Source organism: Rhinolophus ferrumequinum, chromosome 10, assembly GCF_004115265.2.
Source record: "Rhinolophus ferrumequinum isolate MPI-CBG mRhiFer1 chromosome 10, mRhiFer1_v1.p, whole genome shotgun sequence".
Lineage (NCBI taxonomy): Eukaryota > Metazoa > Chordata > Mammalia > Chiroptera > Rhinolophidae > Rhinolophus > Rhinolophus ferrumequinum.
This window is the reverse complement of record NC_046293.1, coordinates 82,739,954-82,763,390: the sequence shown is the minus strand read 5'-3', so window position 1 is coordinate 82,763,390 and position 23,437 is coordinate 82,739,954. Positions and strand designations below refer to the sequence as shown.

The 23,437-nt window shown below is 35.7% G+C and overlaps 1 long non-coding RNA gene across 1 annotated transcript; it reads right to left on the bottom strand.

Annotated features, from left to right (window-relative positions):
- Positions 1-4,141: 4,141 nt before the first annotated feature.
- On the bottom strand, positions 4,142-17,726 carry LOC117028932 (uncharacterized). The gene is made up of 3 exons (XR_004424161.1): positions 17,617-17,726; positions 4,946-5,069; positions 4,142-4,182 (listed from the first exon to the last, which is right to left on the bottom strand). It is a non-coding gene; the product is annotated as an uncharacterized LOC117028932 (long non-coding RNA).
- Positions 17,727-23,437: the final 5,711 nt, after the last annotated feature.

Sequence of the window (23,437 nt, the reverse complement as noted above, 5' to 3'; positions counted from 1 at the left end):
TGATTTCATCACCAAGAAGATAAAATCATTACAAATTTCATTAAGGGAAATACTGTAGTTAAAACTAGGGTGGCAATAATCCAACTCCCTATTGGATAGTAAATGCTTGGACAATTTCTTTCAGTTCTGGGTATCTTAATTTAGTAGGATTTGGACAGATTAAAATATATTTACATATAAATGAAAAATATCATACATGAGAAATGTTTAAAGGACGTGAAAATATTTAGACTAAATATGTGGAGCTTCATTAAAAGGAATATAAAAATTTTAAAGATGTATGAATGGATGCCACCAAGAAGAACTTCTGTCCCTTTGACTTTCTCAATATGTCTTATGTTTACCCCTCTCTCTCCAAGCCCAACCATGCCATGCCTAGGCCTCAATAGCAGCTAATCCCGTGGCTTCTCATATCTGCTCTTACTCCTCACTCCCCAATTCCGTTATCAACTTAGTAGTTAGAGAACTTCTTCTAAAGGAACATGTGATGTGAGCAGAAATGACAAAGGAGCTTACAATTATGTTTGTATCATTAGATCCTCAGAGCACCAGATAAAATAAATGTTATCAGCCCGATTTTCCTAAGATGCAAAAAGAGATAGCTCAAAACTGTCCACTGACTAGCTCAGACACATGGTTAGGAAGTTATGAATCTGTCTATCTGAAATTAGGTCTATCTTCTAACAGGGTGCATGTTTTATAAGCAACCAAGTTGTCTTGGTCTTGGGATAAGCAGGAATGTGAGTTTGGGAGTGGAGGTAAATAGTCTGAAGTAGAGTTCCTCAATTCGTTACCTAGTGCTATGTAACAAATTACCCCAAACATAGTGACTTAACAGTACAAATATGGATTATCTTTCACTGTTTCTGTGAAATTGATCAGTCTTATTCACTAATGTATTTCATGTGCCAAGTGCCTGGCACTAACTAGGAGCTCAATTACTATTAAAATAAATATTGAATGAATGAAAGAATAAGATATATATAAATAAATATATAACTAGCCAAATAAATAAAGTATCATGGAAGTGAATGTTATTTTTATATATGGCTATTGTTTATATGATTATTGTTAAACACATTTTCTTCTCCAAATTTGTAAATATATAGTGGGGCAGTTGGGAGTGGTGATGTTTGACAAATTTTGACTCTTTTCAAATCAACCTTATCTGAAAAGATCTTGTGCTTGGTTATTTATTGCCATATAACAATCTACCCCAATGCTTAGTGGCTTAACACATCAATTATTTTGTTTACTTGGTCATAATTTTGTAATTTGGGTCATGGTGAGTGGGGTTTGTATCAGCTGAAGGTGACACCAGCTATGGGGCATACCAGTTGAATATCCACTTCCAAGATGGCCTCACTCACATGGTCTCTGCATGTATCTAGGGTGTCTTTCTCATAGCATGACTGTTGCAGGATAGTCAGAGCCTGTGGGTAACTTTCCCCAGGACGCAATAGCAGAATCTCCCATCCTTCTTACCCTTTAGGCTAATATTTGCATAGCATGATTTCCTCAGCATTCTATTGGTTACAGAACAAGCCCAGATTTCAGGAGAATGGCTACACAAGAGTGGGATATATAGGGAGGTATGATTTACTAGGGGAAAAGAGGCCATGTCTGGTAAGTTCCATGAGGGCAGAGAACTTGTCTACATTGTTCACTATTGTGTTTCCTTTCTCTAGAACAGTGCCTGGCTCATACAAGTTGCTAAACATATGTATTGGAATTATTGAGGAAAGGGATGGATAAATTATGTGAAGAATAAGAAAATTTTTGGTTGATTAAAGAGGGGAGGATTAAATAAAAGGTTGTCATAAAATAAAAAAATGCCCAATTTTGAAGAGCAAAGCTTGGATAAATTCAGGTGAGAAATTTCTGAGAGATGTAGGATTTCATAGGAAAAGAAAAGAGTCTGTCAGAAGCCTGGCACAGGGAAAATACATGGCTCAGTCTGCAGCAAATAAAGCCATCTAAGCAGTTTAAAGGTATAGCATTTGCTACTTCAGCCCTTATTCTTTCTTCACATATGGTAAACAGATATAAATAAAGAATTCTGAAGAAGAAAAGAAACAAAAAAACACACAAAAACTAATTATCTTCAAGGAACGAAGCTGTGAAGAACAAAACAGTGGCGGAGAATCACTGCATTTACACGGTTCTATTATCAACTTAATTTACAAAACAGTGCCAAATAATCACTGCTATAGATGACCTTTTGTATCCCCTCAAAATTCCTAAGTTGAAATCCTAACCCCCAAGGCCTTTGGTAAGTGGTTAGGTCAAAGGGTGGAGTCCACATGAATGGACTTAGTTAGCATCCTTATAAAAGAGAGTACAGAGAGCACCTTCACCCCTTTCTCCATGTGAGGTTACAATGAGCAAAAAGGACTTCAGTGAGGAAGCAGGCTCTCACCTGATACCTAATGTGCAGGTGCCGTGATCTTGGACTTCCCAGCCTCCAGAACTGTGAGAAATAAATGTTTCCAAGCCACCCAGTTTATGGTATTTTTGTTATAGCAACCCGAACGGACTGAGACAATCACAATCTGTGAAAACAGTTGACTGTTTTCTAAGAAGATATTACTGGTCTCAGTTAATAAAGTTTAGAAAGGAATATTCTGATTAGAAAAGAAAAAAAAGAGGACCAAGGAGAACTTCCCTCTCATATATGTGTTTGTTTCTGTACGAATTAAAATTCCGACAAAATAGACAGTATTTCTTGGCTAGGTCTTTAAAATTAAGTTTAAATGTAGGATCATAATATTTTAGAAATGGTTGTTCTTCCGATAAAAGTATGTGCCATTCTATGGTTAAACATACAATCTCCACACCTAGCAGCGTCCTGCTAGAAAAACTCACGTTTCAACCGTAATGAGCAATAAAGCATATATTTGAGCCTGTGCTCAAAATTTTAAAATTTATGTGGATGTTTGACAAATGTTCATAAATCCAAAATTGGCTATGAACTGGTCATTGTGATGGCTGTTCTATTGTTGTTCAGTTCAATTTGAGTTGGGCTTCATCAAAATGCAGGACAAAAATCAGAGTATTAAATATGCCCAAATACATTTGGTTTGGCAAGAATGTTTTCTGACATAAAGGAGGCCTAGATAAATCATAGCACGTTGGACAAAAAGGCAGACACTCAATTTGCTCTTTTGGGTCACTGTTCTACAGGAGATAAGCCGAATTACTGATTTGAATAAATGTTTAATCCAGTGCAGGCTCATTCAATCATTTATTTACTAAATATGTGCTGAGACTATGTTATGTGTCAAGTCTTGTTCTATGCCTCAGAATAAATCAGTGAACAAAATAATAATCACTACCCTCAAAGAGTATACACTTATATGGGTGGGAGAGATAGAAAATGAATTATGAGTACGATGATACAAATGCATTATGTAGCACGTGAGAAGATAATAAATAGTATGGAAATAAAGATAGAGCATGGTGGGGAGATTTAGTGTCAGGGTGGAAGGGAGGAATAGGATACAGCATTAAAAAGGGTGACCATGTTAGCCTCATAGAGAGGTTGCTCTCGGCAGAGTTGTACAATGTAAAGGAAGAGTTTTTCAGGCAAAGGGATTGTATGCAAGGGCCCTGTGGCAGAAGATTGCCTGGCTTATGTGAGCAGCAGCAAGAAAGCAGTGACGGTGGAAAAAGAGTGAGGAAGGCCAAGAGTATCACAAGGAAAGTCAGAAAAGTTACAAAGGTGTTGGTAGTGGGGGGCCGTGGGGGGTTGTTTCTGAAGGTCTTGTAGACCTTTTAAAAATCTTGACTGCTTTTTTTAAAATGGAAATGCAGAGCCACTGCAAGGTTTTATGCAGAGAATCTCTCCATGTTGTGAATTACATTTTAACACCTCGCTTAGATTGCTGTACTGAGAATAGCCTGGAATAGGTTAACTCTGCTCTCCCCCAGCACACAAGGCTAAAGTCCTTGCCTCACTGCTCTCATTTCTTTATTTGTTATCTTATGATGCAGCTGCTCACATGATTTGAACAAGTTCTTTGGAACACATGGTCTTTATTTGTTCCCTTTTTTCTAATGCCATGTAAATTAGTCATTGGCAAAGAACTTTTGGACACCTTAATAATTGAGACAGAACAAATGTGAATGTCTTACCACAGCTTGTACGTTTGGGGTCTTCTCTCCACTTGTAAACTTGAAACACTGCAAATATTAATTAAGTGAATTAATTAATTAAACAAATACTTATTGTATGTGACTATATATCGAGTACTGTTCTATGATTCAGGAATTCAGCAGCAGACAAATAAACGAGGACCCTGTTCTCATGAAGCTCATATTAAAATTCAAACCCTGTAGGCAACTTACAATGAACAGATTGAAAGCTAGCTCCCAAGCACCTAACTTGAGTTTTATTTTATAGAGGTAGATGTGGGGTAGACATGGGGGAATTGTGCTCTTTCATTGACGCTAGCGTATCTTAGGTCGCGTGATATTTTCTGACCCAGTGTTGAGCCTCTGAAAAGGGAGGGTGTTATCCTTGTATTTGCCACTCCTAATTTATTGGTAACAGTGACTCTAATTTTACTTTGGTTTCTTTTTTCTCTGTTAAGCTCATACAAAATGGGGGAAAGATAACCCCAAACACAGCTCTAGGTAGGATCCACCCAACCTAAGCCAATAGGTACAACCCATGCTCATCTCCTTCAGGGATGAGTACATGATCTGCTGCAGGTCAAGGGGATGGGAAGTGGTTTCTGAGGGCTCCTGAGAAAGAAGCTTTCTTACTCTCTCAAGAGAGCTCCTCTGAACAGTGTTCTCTCCTCTTGCTCAGTCTAAGAGAAGCCTGGTAGCCACTACCCCAAGAGAAAGCAGCCTTTAGGTGAAACCGAACTGAAAAGGCACTGAGGCATGAAAAGGAATTGAGAGTTTTGTAATGTAATTGAGACATTGGGTCAAACCTTACCTAAAGCCTGGTCTTCAGTTATTCACCCCACTAAGTTCTTCTGTTGGCTTAGGGCTGAGCTTGAGTCCAGTTTTCTGTTATTTTAACTGAAGGATTCCTAAGTGATACAACTTCTGTGTTTCCACTGTTGGCAATAACAAAGGAATAACTCAGAGTCTATAACATCAAGGGATTTACATATTAGTGACAGAAACATAAAGACAACAAATTATATAGGGTGATGCGTTTTAGGATAACGGGAACAAGAAACACCCATCTTGCAAGGAGAACTCATTCAACCTGCTAGTAGGGGAGAGTGTAGGCTTGCTAAAGAAGATCCCTGAGGGCATTTTATAAATAAATGAGGCCGAGAAAGAGTACAGACAATAAAAAAAAAACACATGAAAAGCATACTCATTAACATTTTTTGTCTGCTATCTCTGCAATGCTAAAATGCTTACAGATACTGTATTATTTAATCCATGTAACAACTCCATGTTGGAAGTCGTTTTTGTAAGTGGGGAAATTGAGGCTAATAAAAGTTAAATGAGTTACCCATTTTTGAATACCAGAATTGCAGAAACTGGGAGCTCAACCACGCACTTTGACTCAAAGACTCACATCCAAATCCAGTATGGAACACTGGTTTCCAGAAGTTCAAGACTAAAGCAAACATTCTTACGTCAATGATTTCTTTGTATCTGGAGTCTTAGATGTGAAGAGTAGAAATAAATGAAAGCGGAGAAGAAATCAATAGCTTTATTATAAAAGAATATCATGCTCCAAAATTTAGTGTTGAGGCCTGAAAAATTTAATATTTTATACATGGGATCCTCACTGTTATGTGCTTGAATCTCACTAAGACATGGCCAATCACTGGAAAACATCTGCATCAAGTAGAGGCCAAGTACTGAGGTTCATAATATCAACACTGACTTGTGATTATCTCAGAGGTGTTATAGAAATTCCTGGGACTCAGCAATTGTATACATAGCTTGCAGTAACATAAACATACATGAAATGTAATAAACATTAACACATGTAGCTAAAAGTGTTCTTAAAAGGTCTTGTGCAAAAACACAATTTTTCATGTATACAGAATATCTTAGTATACAGAATATCATGTATACAGAATAAAAAGATATATATATTTTTAATGGATGGTAAAGTCTGTAAAACAACTCTATCAGACATATATTAAATGCTTTTTTATTGTGTATAAACAATTCCTGATATGAAGTATAAGATAATTGATGTTTATTTATTAAACTATTCATACTCAGGAGCTATTTTGACTGACTTTATTTAGATTGTATTTCTTAAAATAAAAACATTTGTTTATGGAAACTCTCATTCTTTGCTGGTGGGAAGACAAAATGATATAGCTACTTTGTAAGCCAGTGTGTCAGTCTTTACAAAATATTAAAACACAGCCTTAAAATACAATCCAGCAATCATGCCCCTGGATAGTTACCTAAATAAAATTGTATAGCTACACAAAACTTGCCTACAAATGTTTCTAACAGCTTTATTCATAATTGCCAAAAATTAGAAGCAACCAAATGTCTTTCAATAGGATAATGGATAAACAGTAGGCATTCATACAATGGAATATTGTTCAGTGATCAAAATAAACTATCGGGCCAGAAAAGACATGAAGGAACTTGAAATGCGTGATGCTAAGAGAAGATAGACATTCTGGAAAGGTTATATACTCTAAGATTCTAACTATACGACATTCTGGGAAAGGTAAAACCATAGAGATAGTGAAAAGATCAGATTCCTAAGGTTCAGGAGGTGGGAAACCAGAATGAATAGGTGGAAAACAGGGCGCTTTTAGGGTTGTTGAAACTATTCTGTTTGATACTGTAATGATGAATACATAAGATTAGGCACATGTCAAAATTATACAATATAAAGCGTGACCCCTAATAGAAACTATAAATTTTTTTGGATCCATACTGGTTCTTCAATTGTAACAAATACACCACACTAATGCAAGATAAAGCCTGTAAAACAGTAATAGGGAAACTGTGAGAAGGGAGCAGGGAGTATACAGGAACTCCCTGTGCTTTCTGGACAATTTTCCTGTAAACCTAAAACTGCCTAAAAAATAAAATCTATTATAATTTTTAAAAACCTTTTATTTGGAGGCCACTTTTTTTTTTTGCCAATGTAAGCCACATATAATTGAATTCTAAAATTAGAGTAAGTTCCAATGTATTTCAGAATTAGAGTGCCCTTGGAGATTCTTTAGTTCATTTTAGAGCCTCAGGTCCACAAAGTTTAATGATGGTCGTCATGGCCACAAAGCATGCAAATGGGAGAATCTGGACTTAAAGTCAGTTCACTTGACTCATAATTAATAACATCCGTCACTACACCAACTGACTGACCTAGTATTGTGATAGTCAGTGATGCAGAGCCACCAAGCATGAGGCCTTTTGAACAGTGGTGAAAATGTGAATGTCTATTTCCTGAATGCTTTTGGGTTTCCCAACAATGGTCCATATTTTGAAAACACACCGCCACACACATACACACATGCACACACGGACACTTATATCTGCAAACTCCCTCTATCAGGGGCTTTTGATGCATTTTATGTAAAGAAATAAAGATAAACTCTTAGAGAGCTAAATGATGGTTGCCAGAAACTAGGGGTGGGGGAAATGGGGAGATATTGCTCAAAGGGTACCAATTTCCAGTTATAAGATGAATAAGCTCTGGGGATCTAATGTATAGTACGGTCACTATAGTTAACAATACTGTATTATACTTGAAAGTTTCTAAGAGGGTAGTTCTTATATGTTCTCAACACACACACACGTGAAAATGTGACGTGATGGAAGTGTTAACTGATCGGATTGTGGTAATCACTTCACAATATACACGTTAAACTTACACAATGTCATATGTCAATTATATCACAATAAAACTTAAGAAAAGACTCTTAGAGCAGGTTCAAATTTGCTTATTTTATAGATTTATTTAACAACATTTCTTTGAGTTGTTGGATTGCATTTTTTGGGGGGAATAGGGGGAGTAGTAGTTACTGAACAATTCCTAACTTGTACAAATCCCTTCTTTTTAAAAATCTAGCATCTGTGTAGATTTTTGTAACTTGGCAGATCTTGTATCTGGACATGACAAATTTCAGACGGAAAAATATGTTGTGAAAAAAACTTTCAGATGTCACATCACAACTGGGACCTCTGCTAAACCCAAAAGTGCAGCTGGAACATGTTATTACGTAGCTATTTTATTTGCATTCCTTACCCCTAAGGAGTAAGTGAATTTCCATCTGGTATACTATATCATTCTTTTATAATGAAGATAAACATTTTTTGAAGTTATACTAACAGCATCACTGCATTAACCATTATCAATCAAATTATTTGAAACAATATTATTCTTAGCAAGGAATTGTAAAACCAACCAGGTCTCAAAACATAATTACTATCAAATATGGTCATAGTTAAATAACACTGCACATTTAAAGTTAAAAATGAAAGATAAAATTAAACATATTTTGGTTTTAAAAGAATATATCTTTAAATATGCTTTTATATCTTCATCTAAATATGCTTTTATATTTGAAAGAATATATCTAAATATGCTTTTATATCTGAAAGAATATATCTTTCAATATGCTTTTAAAAGAATATATCTTTAAAAGTATATATTATCTGTTTAGAGTTATATGACTTCTTTAAAATCTCAAAAGTAGTTAATACGTACCATATTTTGCCCTGTAAAATGCACTCCTGTGTGTAATGAACACCCATGTTTTTGGCCTAAACTTTCAGGGAAAAATATTTTATTTTAATTTTTTAATTCAAATTTTTATTTGTTTACATTAGGTACCTGGTGGGTTTTTTTTTTTTTTTTGTATTATAAAGGAATTTTAGCATTTATTTTTAAAGATATTATGGCACAAGAAATTTTATGTAACAAATAATTACAAAACACAAGAACAGGTACAAGGTACAAGAACTTTTATGTACCAGTAACAAATTTGCAATATTTATGTATCATAGAGGGCCAAGAACTCTTCATTGTTGCAAGTTCATCGTAAGTTCAACAAAACCAATTATAGTATTCCAGGGTATTACTTTGCATATCGTTATTGATTTCTAGAGTTTCACTTTTAACTCATAAGTATTAATAAAAGAATTAAAAACATTTGTATAGATACAGAATTAATATTACCCATGTATAATGTGAATCCTTAATTTTCCCCTCACAAATCTGAGCAAAAAAGTGCGCATTATACATGACAAAATATGGTAACTTGTGACCAAAACCCCAGGGCTTTCCTGAATTAGAGGACAACTGAGTTTCTGTTGCCAGAAAAAGAGAGAGAGAGAGAAAGATAAAGATAAGACAGAGAGAATGAGAAAGACAGAGAAAGAAAAGAAAAAAGAATGTTTCTCAAATAAATTATAATTTGCATAAAGATTTTCCCATCTGTTTTGTGATTTCTTATCTAGAGCAGGGCAAATATTAATACATGAATGTCACAGATGAAAGCATGGCCACTCAGTGAGGTTACATGAGCTCTCTGAGCTAGTGAGTAGTAAAGGCAGAAATTTACCTCAATCCTCGGCTTTAAATTATATCTAGCTGTTTCTAAAGCAATAGAGATGTTATAAAAACATGTTTTCTGTTTAATCACACATCATGCCAGTATCTTATTCTTCCTGAAATACTTTTGTAATTGAAACAATTTAAAAGTACCAATCATTCCACATGATAAGGAGTTCCTAAACTAAATTTACGGATGTAGAGGGCAGCTATCCACAAGTAGTTTATATTTAATAAATTCACCCTCTTCTGTTCAGAGTTTTATGTAAGGACCCTGAAAAGCGAAGTAAATACTCTTGTGTCCAAAGAGTGTGTCTTTGGGAGAGGTAAATGTGGTGATAGTGTGGCTGCTCATCTCAGAAAAGATAAGAAAAGATTGAATACAATCACACAGCTAAGCCTACACCTTATCTTCATACGTAAGCAATCTTGGCAATGGTTTTCCAATACCAGGCCAGGCTGAGAAGGCTTCCAGTGCAGGGAAGTTTTGTGGACTTGTGACCTCGGGATGCTTATGTTTAAAGAATTTCGCATGACTGAAAGAGAGTAGCTGGCTCCAGAGCAATGGGGCTGGGTGGAGCCCACAGCTGTGTTCTGGATAGGACAGAGAAAACACTTGCTTGGCCAGCAGGCCTAGACTGTCACAATTCATGCTGTAGGAGATACAGGACCTCCGGAGGTAATCGTTAAATTTAATGCCTTGCTGACTATACGCTATGAGCCGTCTCCGACTTGTCCTGTGGCCCAGAAGGCTGACCTCTATGGATTTCATTATGGTGTTTTCTTAGTCTCTGGCTTCCCCTGGGTCTGACAAAGAAGAGACATTTGCAGAGCAAGGGGAACATTGATTCTTCTCACCTCTCTCTTTGCCAAGTATGTTGTATCAATGGCCGTACCCCCTGCTTCTGCTGCAGCACTTACTCAGTGACCTCCTGGATGATCACCCATTCCCTCTAGTGTCTTTATAGCTTGACCACACCTTTGTAATCCCTTCATTTAAAGTCTTTTCAAATGGAAACTTTGAATGTTCTGTTTCTGCTCAAACCCTAACTAATATAAAGTAGTAATAATACCTAAAAAGTATTACCGTATACCAAGTATTATGTTAAGAAATGAAAATGACATATAAAAGCTTATGATATCTGAGGCTAACACGTAATATTTACAGATAAATATTAGAGAAGGTCAATGACTTCCTCAAGGTTATGCATTTCCAACGGATGACTCAGATTCAAGTTCTGGTTTTCTGACTCCAGAGCTTAGTCTGTGAATTATGATGTGATCTTACATTGCAAATCATCACACCCTCAAGCAAATATCAAAAGCACCCATGTATAAAAGGGCTCACAAATTTTGTAGTTGAAAAAAAAATCAAATCAGGGCTGGCTTTCAAAATTATTTTTCCAAAGAGCAAAATTTCCACATTCTACTTGATTATTATAGCACAAGATGATACAGCAGGTATTCATCATTCTTAAACCAACAGTGTATATTCTTACATGTGGAGATTCTGGTTTTAACATTAGCTATGTGGTAATGCATGCCTACCGTATATAAATCTGCCCAACGACAAAAGTGAATGATATAACATCTGTCACTGTTTTTCCTCAAAAACACCAATATCTGTGCAGACTAATCCCATAGGGACAGGCTGATATCATCCTGTATTTGATGTCCTGAGAAATATCTACTGATCTGAAAAACTTATCACCAGCTGTAGCAGAAAAAGAAGTCTGTCACGAGTTTGTTAGTAAGTGTTAGTAGTTAGCTTTCCCCAGAAAGCCTAATAATACTGGAGAGTATCTTGTCCACAAATATATTTTTAAAAAGCAAATAAAATTTTCTTAACACTGCCTGCTTATTATTATAGGAGATGTAATATTCAGACGCTGTCTGTTAGAGTAATACCAAAACATATTATTGTAAGGAGATATAAAGATGAATTCATTCTGGGATCATGAAAGTAAAAATTATGGCTACAAAGCTGAACTGGTATTATTTATTATAAGTCCCAAGCAGTTTATCTTCTTTAGTTATGTTATTCTATATTAGAAAAAAAAAAAGAGAAATATTGCCTCTGAGAGTTATAGGGACATAGTTGGATTTCATTCTTCTATATTCATTTAAAACCACAAATGCCATGCTCGAAACCATACTTAGTCTTACTCATTTTCATTTACTCATTTACTTATATTTTCTGTAGGAAGTAAACAAATAATAATTGAATGTATGAATGAATGAATGAATGAATGAACAAACCAATCAATTATTAGCTTGAAAATTATTTGCCCTACTGATGAAGAATTTGTTAATATAACAATTACCTTATGTAATATTTTAAAGGCTCTAGTTTACTTGATTCTTCTTTTACTCATAGGGCAGTTGGCAGGAATTCACAGTTATTGAATATTTATTATCAGTAAAATATTGGCTCATAAAATTATTTAAACCTTAAAATAATTGTAGCATGTAAGCTAGGATGAATAACAGTTAAGATTAAGGCCTTGGTTTCAGATCTGCCTTTGAGTCCCAGCTGGAGATGTGAGTATATCCAGAGTTTCAGTATAGAAGGGATACAGAATTTTTAGGAAGTCAGAAACAACATTCATCTTGCATATAGGAGATAAAATGATAGGATAAACATTTCAGCTCAATTGCAAATAAAACCTAGATTGGAGGATGTGGCTTAGGTGAGTAGCCAAATGGGTTTGGTAGTGTCTATATTTTATATCTACTCCCATCCTCACTTAAAACAGTAGGACATACCATTCACGAAAAAAAATGAAGGTTACTAAGGGCAAATCCACTCACCAATGATTGCTGCCACCCACAGCTCTGGGGTAAAAATGGGAGGAAACAGAATGAATAGAGAAGCACTCCTGGGGCTTATGCACTTGAGATCATTGAATTCCATCCAGTTGAGCACAGTACTAGGCACGTAATGTTTACTAAATTGTTGTTATCACTACTATAAGGCACAAACGTCCAGATTTTTCTCTTAAGGAAGCTAAGTCTTCAGTAGATAATGTGATATGTTCAACTATCAGAGAAGCAAGGATTCAAATTTGAGTCAGACTCTGTGATAGGTAGAAGAATGATTCCCCACAGACACCAAAGGTGTCCACGACCTAATGCCTAGAACCTGTGAATATGAGCCATGAGCCAAAAATGTGGGTAGTGTTATAAAGGCTGGAAAAGCCAGAAAATAGATTCTACTCTAGAATCTCTAGAAAGGAAAGCAGCCTTACCTACATCTTCATTGTAAACCAGGGAGACCATTTCTGATTTCTGATTTCTGATGTCCAGAATTGTAAGATAATAAATTTGTGTTGTTTCAGGCCCCTCGGTTTATGGTAATTTGTTATAGCAGAGATAGGAAACTAATACAGGTTGCAAAAGCAAACACTTGACCCCCGCACCACACTCTCTCCCTCTACCCAAATGGATGAGGGCTGAGTCCCAGGCTGAGGTCTAAGGGCTAGGTTAGAAGGTGAGCTGCCATGAATTCCAGATGTGATGCTGGAGTGACGAGAAAGACTTTTTGATGTAAGTGGGTAACTTGCCATTAATATACTTTGAGGAATACTCTAGAGGAGGTTTTGGTGAAAGAAGTATGAAAGAGTCAAATAACCCTCTTGCCTCAGTGACATGTCCGCTATTTGGAGAAACTGAACATAATGGAAAAGAAAGAGCATTTCTGCAACGTTTTTTTCATGAACACATTGTGCGTCATCGGCAACTTTAAACCACACTGTCATTCTGTGGCTCTGTCAGTAAAAATTGGTTACAAAAATACAGATTACTCCAAAGCAAAAGAAGTCCAAAACAATGTATCATGTCCATTTAACTCTACCTTTTAATCTAGCACGAAACCAAAACATTTTGTAAAAAAAATACAACAGTAAGATGAACTTGTTCTATTTTAGAAACTAGTAAAAATGGCTATTAATAGATGAGGTTAATTATGGCCTTTAGGACAGAAATTGCCCTTCTGAAAAGGAGATGCCTTATGCCCGTTCCACTGAGTACAAATTGGACCTTTTACTTGGGTTCTGTCTGGAAAGGGAACCTATGCCAACTAGAAGACATGAGAGCCTTGGACTTCGGGTGGGATAGCATTAGGAAAATGTAAATAATATTAATTACCCCTTGATTTCTTCATAATCATTTACAACATTGTATTCCAAAAAGTTCATCTCTGCTGTATATATATTTTGTTTTCATGGCTTCTTAAGAGCCAGTTTGTAGCATATTTGGCTATGCTTTGACACAGAATTCTGGATCCTCAGAATGTACTTTACTTATTTGCCTACCCATCCGTCCTTGACCACGTTTGCCTCTCCTTGGTGTCTGGAGGCTAAAATTTAGAAAGAATTTCAGAGTGCTTCTGCCCTGAGGACCACTTCCTCTGCTCTCAGACAATGTCTGAGATGATGACTTAAGAATCTGAGTTTTCTTTTTCTACCAATGTTTCCAGGAGAAGTAAATTATAACACACATCTGGAACACACTCTTCTATGAAGTGGAAATTCCCTGAAGTGAGTACACGTGATTAGTAATAAATACTTTTGGTTTATGTTTTCATTTAAAGACTAGATTGCAAAATTTTGAATAATCACCCAGGAAAAACACATACAGTGTAACTAAAGGTGGTACTAATAAATAGGGGATGTTGTTTTTTACAAATTTACAGCTATTGCTGAAGAAATGACATTTGAATATGACGTTCTTCTGATTCCAGGAAAGCCTCACTCCAGATCATGTGCATGAGTATTTCTAGGTCTTTCAACATGAATTTCATACTTTAAAATACTTAATTTATAGATTTTTCTCCTACGTTAATAAAATCTCTGTTCATACAAATAAAGTGCATTTTCTCTAAAACTAATCAGTGACTCTTCTGGCAACAACCCCTCTGTAACTTTTGTTGCCCTATGTCAGAGAACAAAGCTCTCCAGCCCCATTCTGAAAGCTTTATGGATTGTTTTTTAATTAATTCAAATAAATAAAGAACTCTAAGAGTTATTTGTCCTAGACCGATATTTTATTTTATTTTATTTTTAAAGATGAAACAGTATCCCCGATTTTATCTAGACACACCTGAAAAGCCCAGTTCTTTTTTTTTCTCAATAGCATGATAAGTGTGACTCAGTGCTAGCACAGACTTTGTGAAGGATGAGCTGATGGGAAATCAAAAGGTGTTCATTTTAAGCAGGTAAATTAGAAGACGGACCACCCTTTAAATAATAACAGTAATTAATAATAATAATAATAACAATAATAATAGTAGATTAAAGGTTAGATTTAAGCCCTCACTCACACTCATGACTATGTACTCTGAACCTGCTCCAAAACTGCCCAAAGACATCCAGGAGCCTTGTACAAAATAGACCGTTAATAACAAATTTCATTGCTTTGCCTCTGAAAGGCTTTTGAAAAGTATTTTCCTTGTTCTATTGCAAAGAGCAGCTGTTAAGGGATAGTCAGCTTATAGCCTACTGAAAGGATGGACAAATATCAAGTGATTACACAAATGAAAAACAACAAAACACTACAGAAATTACTCAGAGCTAAGCGTTAATAGCTTTGATGAAACTTAGTGTATCAAAGAGCCATGGAATAACACAAATACTCAAGTACTCCCGTAGAATACTTTATCATTTATAAAGAAACTTTCCATTGTGGGACTCATTATTTTACTAGATGATCACACAATTGTGAGAGAGGTTGTTGTTTCCTTATGTTTTCAGACGCATACCCCAAGGCACAGAGTATGCACACTCATGATATATACGAGGTCTGACAATTGAGTTCGCGAACTCATCCTAGAAACAGTGCTACATATTTCATTGCTGAATATCACTATGGTCACCTTCAAAGGACTCCCCTTGGGAAGCTATGCACTGATGCCAGTGCCTAGTCCACCCTTCAAAGCAATTTTGGAATCTTTTTCTGGATTGGCCTTCAGAGCTGTCATTATATTACACTTGATGTCCTGAATGTCATCCAAGTGTCTTCCTTTTAATATTTCCTTTATCTTTGGGTAAAGAAAGAAGTCATCGGGGGCCAGATCAGATGAGAAGGGAGGGTGTTCCAATACAATTATTTGTTTACTGGCTAAAAACTCCCTCACAGACAGTGCTGTATGAGCTGGTGCATTGTCGTGATGCAAAAACCATGAATTGTTGGCAAAACGTTCAGGTGGTTCTTACCTAACTTTTTCATGCAGCCTTTTCAGCACTTCCAAATAGTAAACTTGGTTAACTGTTTGTACAGTTGATACAAATTCATAAAGAATAATCCCTTTGATATCAAAAAAGGTTAGCAACATCATTCATGAACAGGTTGCAATGATGTTGCTAACCTTTTTTGATATCAGAGGGAGATCTGATAATGATTTGAAGATCTGATAATGATTATAATACTAAGCAGCCATCAAAAGTAGAGTTCAGGTGTTGCAAATGGGTAGATAATGGGGTATATGTGTCCTGCAATTGTGTTCTGTTTAGACTTGAAAGTATTCCAAAAGGAACTTTGGCAAATATTTAAAATTGTTGAATTTCATATAAAAGTCCAGATGTTCACCCTTAATATTCTAAAATGGCCCTGGACTCTTGGAGGTGAGTAGTAATGATCCTCTTAGTAGAGGTGTGTGCCCTTTCAGATGGACACTGTTTCTGCCACTTACTCAACACAGGCAAGTGTGTTTGTAACACAGTTTTCAAGCAAGAGGAGAGTCCCATCAGCTTCCTTCTCTCTCCAATTCTAGAAGTTAGCATTGTCTCTGATCACTCACCTAATATACATGTATATACTGAGGGTCTACTATGAGCATTATTTTGAGGCTGGGATAGAGCAATGTACAAGACACACAAAGTTCTTGCCCTCATAGAGCTTTCCTTCTAGAGGATGGGGATTGATGGGCTCCTACATTGTATTTTACTTTAAAGGTCATATGCAATCATTTTGAGAGATATTAATTCATTTATTAATAAGATATGATGGTTTTTGAGGCTCTATTGATGGATTATGATTCCTGGTGCTGTGGCAAACACATCGCATATCTTTCCTTAAATGTTTTCAATTAGGCAAAAAAAAAATAAAAAAAATGATCCAATATTGCTAGATGTTCTGATTGTTCAAGAAATTAAATGACGTAACATTGAATTGAAGATCATGTGGAAAGTTTATCCTCTTATCTATTATCTTTATGTAAATTTTGAAGACTTTTAAGAAACAAATATCATAATAAGATTCTTAAATTGTATACATATGGTGGCTTATTGGATCATGGATTAGGGGAAGGCAACATTGGAGGCAAATTATAACAATAGTTTGTTTGCAGCATAGTGAGGGAGAAGCTCAATGAAGGGAGCACCAGTGGAGGTAAAGAAGAGATGTACCATATGAAGAATACTTAGACGGTTGATTTGGGTAGATGGTTTAGGCAATTCCTAAAATGGAAAATGTACAGAGAATGTTTATGTTGTTGAACAGTGATAAATTCAGTTTTCAACATGCTGAGATTGAGGTGTATATGGAATATCCTAGAGGGAATGTTCATTAGAAATAGAAAACTATAGGGCACAGGACAAACGTCAGGACTCCCTGGTGCATGGCCCAAATCTAGCCCACTTCCTGATTGGAGAAAAAAAAAAAAGTGTTTTATTGGCACACCATGATGACTATTTGTTTACACAATGTTTATAGCTGCTTTTGCTAAAAAATGCCAGAGTGATTAGTTACAATAGACATTTATGGACAACAAAGCAAAATTTAATACCTGGCCCTTTACAGAAAAAGTTTACTGATTCTTGCTGTAGAGCAAGAGATAGATATGCAGTATAGCAAACCCACATCTCTCAACCAAATGTGTAAGTTAAGCCCAGGCATTCATTTAGTGAATCAATTAGAAAATTACTACTTATTAAGAACTATTTATGTGCCAGGCATTGGATTAGTAAATTATGTATGGAAATTCTTCAGTAAGCATAACAATTCAGCAGTTATTTTTTAAATATGCAGATATAATTGTGATAAAGGAAAGGACTTAATAATATTAATGACATTTTCTTTTCAAAATTTCACAAGGAAGAAAATCTTACCAAGGTAAATATGTGAATTTTGCCAGTATTGACAGTCTTCAAACAATTGTATTTAGGTTTATGCAAATTTTCTGCTGGACTGTTAAGTGATATTGACTTCTCTGCATTAATACAATTCCAGAAATGTGAAAAAATGTCCAGACTGAAATCTGTGAAACTCCAAAAGAACTTCCAGCCTAAGCAGGCTATTGGTGAAATAATTTAAAGAGAAGGCTCTTCTTGGCATACCTAAAACTCCAATAGAATAGATGCATTTATTCCATGCATTTATTCATTCATTCACATATTAATTTATTTAGTTAATATTTTTGAAATATCTATTATTTACCAAGTACTGTTTTGGCTTCAAAATATAAAAATGGAAGAGAAATAAAAACTTTCTTAGACAAACAAAAACTGAAGGAATTCATTACCAGCATACCTGTATACAAAATATGTTAAAAGATTTCTTTAAGCCGAAGAAAAATGATATCAGCCACACACTTGGATCTACCTAAAGAAAGAAAGGGCATCAGAGATAAATAAATAAATCAATAAATAAAGCTAAAATAAAATACTTTAGTCTTATGATGTCATCAGGCAGAAAATCAGAATATATTTACAATCAGCATCAACTTGATGTAATTGATACTTATGGATACTTCAACCAACAACAGCAGAGTACACATCCTTATCAAAGGCACACTGAACAGTCACCAAGATTAACCACATTCTAGGACATAAAATTCACCTAAACACATTTAGTAGAATAAAAACATACAGAGTATACTCTCAGACACAATGAAATTTAAATATAAATCAAACAGAAAGATAGCTGACAAATCCCTAAATATTTGAAATTAGACAATAAACTTCTAAATAACTTTTGGATTAAAGAAGACAAATGTTTGGGTCAAACAGAGAAATTTTTGAAATACTTTAAATAAACAAAACTGAAAAGACAACTTAATCACAATTTGTGGAATGCAGTAAAAGCAGTGGTAAGAGGGAATTTATGGCATTCAGTGCTTGTATTACAAAAGAAGAAAGATCTAAAATCAATAGCCTCCACATCATCTTAGGAAAATAAAAAAATTAAAAATACTTTTTTCAATCTTATAACAAGTTTTTAAAATGATGTGATAGAGGTAATTTTTTATTCTTATAATTATTTTACTTTACAACTGTTTGTAAATACTCATATGAGAAGTTGTACTACAGTGTGTTATAAACTCAATACTTGTATTGTCCCAAAATTCATGTTTAAATCTAATCCTTAATGTGATGGTATTTGTAGGTGGAGCCACTGAAAGGTGATTAGGTCAAGAGAGTGTGACACGCAAGGTAAGTAGCCTAAGAAACTGACCACCTCCTCGATGACACAAAGTGACACACCTCACTGGTCACACAAGTAACAAGTAACTGTATCTGGCTGGAGAAAAACAAGAACCAGTTTCATCCAACAAGGTTAGTCCCTATGGCCGAGACCAGGCCTTTAGCTAATTTTAATGTCATTATAATCTCATTTACATTGTGGTTACTAGGACTCCCATATGCATCTGACACCATGACAGTTCCGGAGTAGCCAAATAAGGAAGAAAGAGACAGAAACTGAGGGTCCCACCCAGGGGGAGGAGAGGAATGGACCACATGGATGGGATGTCACCAATTCCTGCCCCAGGAGAGATAAATACCCCAGCTCTGGACTTCCTCGGTGTAACTGGCTCTCAGAGTTCCCCTGCACTTCCTTCTCAAGTGTGTACTTTCATTTTAATAACCCTTCTGTGCTTTCCTGCACCTGTCTTGCTCTTGAATTCTTTCTTGCATGGAGACAAGAACCGGGTCACCACTGCTCCGGGTTGAGTCCTCTCTGGGACATCCTCTGAGCCTCTGGAGACAGGTGGGGCCCTCATGATTGGGATAAGCTCTTATAAAGGAGGTCCCAGAATTTTCTCACCCCTTCTGCCTAGTGAGGTTATAGCAATAAGACAACTGTCTATGAACCAGGAAGTGGGCTCTCAGCAGGTACTGAATTTACCTGTGCCCTGATCCCAGCTTTCAGAACTGTGAGAAATGAATGTCTGTGGTTACAAGCCATGCAGTCCCAGTATTTTGTTATGGCAGTCCAATCAGACTAAGATTTAGTGTTTTCTTCATAGATGTGTGAAATAATTGTTGAGAACTATTTGGTTTTTATCAACCTTTTTTATTAGTGATGGGATGATGTGAACTTAAAAGGTTAGTATTGTTCTAGTTACAGGGGAGCTTTGGGAAGAATCAGCCATCTTTTCCTCAGCCCTCAGGTGGCAGTATGTTTGAAAACCCTTGGATTAGATTACAATTCATCACGCTTTAGAACAAAATGCTGTAATATAGTCCATTGGGCATTTGTATCCTGTTAACAATACATAATCATGTATAAGTCTGTTAGCCAAGTTCATGATTTTTATGTAGTATTAATCCATTATAATTTGGCTGTTTATGGACTTGTGTCAAATGTCTAGTATTTTCGTTTTGGTGATTTAACAATTATTGAGCAACTATATACCTATTATGTCAGATGTCAGGAATCATAAAGTTGAAAATGCACGACTCCTGCCTTCAACCAACTTGCAATTTAGTGAGATAAACAATTACAAAAACATTTTCAAAATAATGGAAAAATACTTTGAACTTTATTCATTCTATTTTTTTTTTTCTTTCAATATAAGCTAGGAAGCTCACCCCGCTTGCTGAATTTGAGTCAAGTCTAAAGTCCTCTCAGCTTCAGAGCTTTCTACTGGATTTACTAAGACTGCTCTTTTGACTACAACACAGTTCCCCTTCTTCCATCTATTCCTGCTCCCCTCTCTCCCTTACAAGGATTGTTTCTGAGAGTTTTCTCCAATCCCCTGCAAGAAAGCTTTACCACAGAATCTACCTTCTGGTGAACCTGACCTCAGACATCTCTGATTATATATACACATCAAAGTCCTAGGTGTCAGGAAAAATACCGACGAGCCAGTCTGGAAATAGGATAATGCATTAAAATAAGGGAATCTATTTAGGAAGATCTCATGCGAAATTAGATCATACATAAGACTTGGCCTAGACTCTGTTGCTCCAGGTAACATCACCCAAAAAAGAGCATTGTGGGTAATCATCCCGGGATCCGTAGAGAATTGATTTAACATACAGGAAATGCAATTAATGCAGCCTTTAGGTTTCTGTTATTGGGAATCTCTGTGACATTTGGAAAAGAGTTTTGAATTACCTCACAAACATAGAAAACTGGGATATGTTTCTGATCCCAACAAACTAAAGGGGCCTTATGTAGAAAGCCTCCAAATATCTGTATGCTTGACATCTACTGTGGGTTAGTCATTACTAACATTAACTTAAATATAAAACATTAGAATTTGGTTTTAAGAGCATTGGGTTAGGGATTATTACATATTTTCCAAAAGGTAAAACCTCTACCACTGATAGCAGGCAACATGATTTTATGTAATCCCATGATGAATAGTTTTAATTATAATAATTATGCATGTATTTAAGCATATAACAGAAATACAGCTACCTTACAATAATGTGGTTTTGCAGACTCTAATATTATTTAGATCAATGATTAATAATCAGTAAGAAAATAGAGAAGATAGCAAGTTGCGATGTTGGAAAGCAACTGACTGAGGTTTGAGGCTTCGTGGCAAAAATGATGGTCCTGATGGAAAAGCTGTAGTATGGAAATGCCTCGGGGTATGGAAATGGAAGTGAAGAGGCACATAAGGGAGTGTAGACAGGTGAGGTTTTGCAATTCTATGTGTGGGTGCCTGAGAATCATTTTTGGTGCTTTGGAAAACAAATAGAGATGTGAAGTCTCAACTCTGGAACATGGCAGAGAAGCAGGAAGGACTGAGGTCTCAAAAATCACCACTCTGAAAGGATATTGAGTTCAAGTGGAACTTGGACTTGATCCTTTGCCAAACCAAGAGACCTTTGCCAGTGAAGACAGATTCTTATAGGTGGTAAGGGGAATAATTGAAGGTGTGTGCCTTGGGGTTTTTGGAACCCTTAGTCCTACAAGGCTAACGATATTCAACAACAATTTACCTTGGCCCACTCCGTGTCATGCCTATTTTAAGCACAAGAGATACAGTACTGAACAAAAGACACAGATATTCCTGCTCTGATGGCATTCATTCTGCTATGCATGTCCAGGATGCCTTAGTATAAATTAAGTTTGGAGTGAACTGAATTATGTTTTTTAAATTACGAATGAAAGTAAGTCCACTTCTCTGAACAAAGCTTTTTTCTGGTACTGATTTCTTTTTCTAAAAATCTTTACATGACACTCAAATTATTTCTATTGTTTGGGAATGAAACATTCAAGTGGTTCGTTTTTAATTTCAACATGCTCAATATTTTCAAAGAAAATTTAAAAGCACTTCACAGAAATATGCGCTATTTTTTCAGGAAGATATTGTCTTCAGTACTTTCATAAAAAGTTACTTGCTGTAGGAAATATTTCCAGTAAGATCCAGATTAAAAGTTTATTTGACCTTGCCAAGTTAGTTTAAGTGCATGTTATAGTCACAAACCATATCTTTATGTTCCTTCTTTCCCAGAACTCTAAGACACAGATATTTTACTGATGTTCAGTTAGCAGTACTGAGCAGATCTAAAAACATACGCCTACTGATAAGGAGTCAGCACTGTTATTCCAAATGCATTAGCTGGTCTTCAAATTCTATCCTCAGTCTTCATAAACAACATTTGGTGATAGTAAAGCTTCTTTGCTATGTTACTTTCTACAGAAAGTCTGCACATTTTAATTGTGATGCTTTTATTTGGTATTGATCTTAATGAAGAATGCTAGGTGTCTTCAAATTACATCTCTGACATAATTGTAGGAAGCTCCCTGGTCCATCTATCAGAGTTTATTGACTGAAGCCAGGGTTATCCTCTCAGAAGAAACTGTCCGCCTTCATTGCCTCTGATAGTTTCCTCCTATTCCATTTTTTCCCCATCTAAAACAAAAATCAAAAAACAAACAAAAACTACTTAGTCAAAATAACAGCAAAAAAGCTTATTTTTTCGTCCTCAATTTAAAAAGTGTGTTTTATGGTTCCACTTACATGTGGTATCTAGAATAGATAAATTCACGGAGACAATAAAATAGCGGTTACTGGGGACTGAGGGGAGAAGGAAATGTGGAGTTATCATTTAATGGGTACCGAGTTTTGGTTTGGGATGATGAAAAAGTTCTGGAAACGGATAGTAGTAATGATTGCACATTGTAAATGTACTTAATGCCACTAAATGGAACACTTAAAATGTAAAATGGGAAAATTTATGTTATGTATATTTTAACCACAATTTTTTTTAAAAAGCCCTTAAAACCAGGAGATTTGCAATGGCATCATTAAGAATGATTAATGTAATGTTGATACCACCACATTTTAATTGCCAGCTGACAACCGACAAGATTTGCAACTACATGAAATGGAAAACAAAAAATAATCTTCATGGTATTTCCTGTAATCTCTCAGCAGCTTTCACTACTAGGTGGTTTTTACTCTCAGACAGGCACATAATGTTATCATTCAGAAGGTTAACAAATCACCTATTTCAGAGAGCTGTTTTGATAGCACAAACTTCTATGGTTCTTGGCTTATGGGAAAAATTAAATACTTTGTTTCGAGCTGGATTTTGTATTGTCTCAGACCATGAGTAATGCTAGGGAAGGTATTGAAACTGGCCTCCAAAATTGAAGATGTTTCATGAGAAGCCAATCTTTTGATGAAGAAAGCTCCAAGGAGATTTAAACCTGAAACACCAAATGTGATCATTCCTCAATTTTCTT